This window comes from Aplysia californica, unplaced genomic scaffold, assembly GCF_000002075.1.
Source record: "Aplysia californica isolate F4 #8 unplaced genomic scaffold, AplCal3.0 scaffold00014, whole genome shotgun sequence".
NCBI classification, from domain to species: domain Eukaryota; kingdom Metazoa; phylum Mollusca; class Gastropoda; order Aplysiida; family Aplysiidae; genus Aplysia; species Aplysia californica.
In genome coordinates, this window is record NW_004797284.1 from 1921983 (window position 1) to 1926618 (window position 4636).

Here is a 4636-nt window from a genome sequence, read left to right on the forward strand (position 1 = left end):
CGCCGTAAAACCTCTTCTAAAACTATAAGTAATTGCATAGTTGCCATTTTTACGACATGTTTAGAGCCAGTGTCTTTTAAAAGCCTTGGGTCTCAATGCAAGTTGTTGCATCTTGTGATGTTGAGTTATACTGTTCTCTTGTTGTGTAATATAGATAGTAATATGATATATATATATATGATTATATTATTAGCAAGACTTATGAGTTCACATGTACTGTGCTTGTGTTTAATATATTTATATATATATTTATATATTAACAAGATTTTTGAGTTCACTTGCACTGACAGTTATCTCTATAATGCCTCCACTTGCTGGAGGTCTCTGTGGAAGAGAACGAAACGTGTTCCTTGCACGTCTTTGGGTCGACCGTCTTTGAAGTGTTCCTTAACCCCGCGGGGCAGTGCCACTGACTGAAGTGTCTTTAGGCCATTCCCAAAGGGGGGACATTTCTCGTCCATGCACAGTAGAATTGTAAATGGGCTGATTCATCACTGTCACGCTCATAACTGTGCCTGATCTACAACAGGGAACTGCTGCTTTTTCTTTCCTAATCCTTACTATTGTCATTTTTCCTCTACTTCTTTTGTATGTTTGTCACACTCTTGTGACCCGCTATTTCCGGGGTGCCTTGATAGTTGAAGCAGACTTTGTGCTGTTGAAGCTAGAGAAGTGAGCAGAATAAGCCTGATTCCCTGTAAACACTCCTCTGTTGACATCCACCCCATGGTGCTCCTATGACCTTATGCAGTTGCGAGTGCTGTAAAACCTGTATATATATATAAATAGAAGTGTTCCTTCCACATCCTTGGGTCGACCGTCTTTGAGAATGTTCTGACTGTTCCGCAGCGTGCACAACTGGCCAGTGTTTTTCTGGCCTTGAACTTTGATTTTTTGTTGATGTCGTTTTTAATGTATTGCCATTTGGTATTTTGATATATATATATATATATATATATATATATATATATATATGAGTGTTTATGAAGGTTCATGTGCTTTTGTATGTTTTTTGTGCGTGTAAATGGACAAAGTCAATTCTGCTCAATGGAACATTTGTTTTTCTTATTAGAAAGAAGGAGACCAGAACAAGAAGGATGAGCCAAATACAAGTGGAGCGATCGTGAAGAAAGTTACAAACTAAACCTGTCTGGTGGGTAGTTGGCGGGTGCTGTGGTGTGGTGTGTTCCTTCCTTCCTATCAAACATCTTTCGTCCTTATCTCTACTCTTTCTTTTTTGTGTACGTTACTCTCTTGGAACGCATCTATTCTTTGGCACTTAATTGACCTTATTGTGTTGTAAGGCCCGTAAAACTCTTACTAAAACTAAAACTTAAAAAACTTGACTATAGTTTTGCAGTTTTATTTTTTTTCAAACCAAGGTTTTGTTGTTTTCCCTTGAGGGTTTGACTTGCTGCATAAGTTTCAGATTGGGTGTCATTTTCTTGTGATGTCAGACATATGTTCCTGTTCACGCATCACTGTATTCCACATTTATTGTGACCATTTTTCGAGCTTTCATTGAAATTTATTATAAACTAATACAATGTACATTTTGCACATTTATCTTTGAGGTTCCAAGATGTTGCTGTGTGTATTTTGCCTGCATGCTCTTATGACCCTTCTTTGGAAGGGGGGTGGGGTGTGGGGTGGGGGTTCTAGAGTCTGGTCACTTTCTGACACAAGATCTGATTTTGTAAGTTTTTTGCATTCCCAATAGTGTCAAGTTTGGCTAATGGTTGGACAATCTTTGCTTTGTTCCCCTTCATGATGTATGCATTCCACCTGAGGTAGTCTACCTACCAGTCTTGCTTTTTCCTTTGTTTTTCTGTATTTTCTGTCTGTCTGTCTATCTGTCTTTCTTCTTCGTTGTCCTTCTGGGACTTCTGTCCGTCTGTCAGTCTTCCAAATTATTTTGTCCCTCTGTTATTTCTGTGTCTGCCTGTCTGTCTATCTTGCTTCTTCTCAATCCTTCTATTATTTTTTACTGTCTGTCTGTCTGTCTGTCTTTCTTAGTCACCATCCTTTTATTTTTTTCTGTCTGTCTATCTGTATGGGTGGTTGGCGGGTGCTCTGTTGTGGTTTGCTTCTTCTTTCCTATCAAACATCTATCGTCCTTATCTCCCCCTCTTCTTTTTTATGTTTGTTACTCTCTTGTAACACCTCTAATCTTCTGGTACTCAATGACCTTATGCAGTTGCGAGCACCGTAAAACTTCTACTAAAACTAAACTAACTCTTATCTTCTGGCACTCAATGACCTTATGCAGTTGCGAGCGCCGTAAAACCTCTACTAAAACTATTTACTAAAACTATCTGTCTTGCTTTTCCCCAGCACAAAGTGTGTCCTTATCACTGTGTTTTCTCACTCTCACGTACATTCCTTGGACAGGCTGTGGTAAACAGGTTTTTTTACACAGATATTTTTCAATCTATGGATGTTATATTATAAATATTTTCTTAAAAGATATAAGATTTTTTTCCCCCGGACACTTTTCATCTGTGCGCACACTCCGAAATGTCTACTGTCGGGTACTTTTTCTCTGTGCATGTTTTAAATCTTTATTTCCGAAACAAAATATGTCCAAATTCGGGTACTTTTGTGTGTGTTTGTATGCTTTTAATCTAAGATTAATTATTGTATTTTCCCATAACATGGGATTTCTAAAACATGAATAATGAATTGGGCAGTGTTTGATTTGATACGTGTGTGCTATATATATATTCTTTTGCTTGTGATCTGTGTTCCTAGAAATTTCACCATCCAGCAGCTTGAGATCATGTTTGTTGTTCATGTACTTTATGATGAAAATGTCAGTTCTGTTGGATTTGTGTATTATAAATATATATATATATATATATATATATATTTATATATATATATATATATATATATGAGACGAACCAAACATTCGGTTCATATGCTCAGGTGTCAGAGTGGGTGGTTGGAGGGTGCCACGGGTAGGTCTTACTTCTTTTCTTTCCCTTTGTTGTGTCTGTCTGTCTTGCTTCTCCATTGCACTTAATATTATATGGTCGCTTTTAAGCAAAATGGGGCTATCCCGAAAAATGCTGTTTTGAGAACATCGAAGGTAAAGTTTTTGTACCCATGATATCTATCTTAAAAAGACAAGGAGGGTTTTCTCCATAACCAAACAAATAAACACACCAATGAAACCAAACGTCTCCTATAGATCGGTAGGTCAATGCCCACTTTTGGTGTAGGTCAAGATTTGTATAAACCCCCGATATCTGGGTTAGCCCGCTTGTCCTTAAAAGCGACCGTGTAAAAACGTCATTGTGTGAATGCGCCTCTCTTATCTCAAACTCCAGCTAAGCCCTGCGTCCAAGCGACAGTGTGGGTGGTTGGCGGGTACTCTGGTGTGGTTTGCTTCTCCTTTTCTATCAAACATCTATCGTCCTTATCTCCCCTTCTTTTTTGATGTTTGTTACTCTCTTATAACCCCTCTAATTTTCTGGCGCTCATACGACCTTATTCAGTTGTGAGTGCCGTAAAACTCTTCCAAAAACTGAAAACTAAGAGCGACAGTGTTGTACTGCCAACAAACGCCGCCCGAACTACGCAAGCCCTGCTGTAGAGGACACTGTGCTAGATCGAGTATGGCTCTTTTTCCTCTATGCAGACGGTCAATTTAGCAGGGATGCCACTTTTCCGCTTTTTTCCTGTATTTCCCGTATTTTGATCCTCATCCGCTATTCCGCTCTTGAGATCGAGATAGAATCTCTAGTTGGAAAAAAAACAATTTGAGTTCCAAATTGATATATTCATGTTAGCGAGACCGTGGCGCGTGGATTTTCAGCTATTTTAAAAAAAAGTTGAGTGGCATCCCTGATTTAGCTTAAGATGGTCTCACGGTTGTCTTCATGCAGCTTCTTTCATGGCTAATTCTTCCTGTGTTTGAAGTGCAGATTCTGTCGCAGTGCTTGCATGTCAGTGTCGTAGATAGAAGCTCTGTATTTCCGCTGTTTTCCTTTCATCGTTGGCGCTTCTCAGCCTGGTTGTTTCTAAGGCTGCTCTCTAGCATTATAGTTCTTTCCTTTATCATTACCTCCATGTTTTCCTGTCCTCAACCATTTGTTCCCAGAGTCTAACATCTACTCCAAGCTTAGATAAGCTGTTTTTGCAGGTGTCTTTGTACCTCAGTTTTGGTCTTCCTCTTGGTCTCTTTCCCTGGGAAAGTTCTCCGTAGAGAAGTTGCTTTGGAATCCGGTTGTCGTCCATTCTCTTGACATGGTCCAGCCATTTCAATCTTGGAAGTGCTCGATTGAGTGATGTTGCTTTTTGTCATCATAGTCCACTTGTCCTTGATATTAACATTGGAGATATTACGCTGTATGCCTCAGAGGGATCAAAACATGATTTGTAATCAGAAGTAGGAACATCAAACCGATTGAATTCGTTAAGAAGGATATTTTAATGCCTGTTAGTTTAAGAGATAGATATTGAAGATTTTAATGCCTGTTAGTATAAGAGATAGATAGTGAAGATTTTGATGCCTGTTAGTATAAGAGATAGATAGTGAAGATTTTGATGCCTGTTAGTTTAAGAGATAGATAGTGAAGATTTTGATGCCTGTTAGTATAAGAGATAGATAGTGAAGATTTTGATGCCTGTT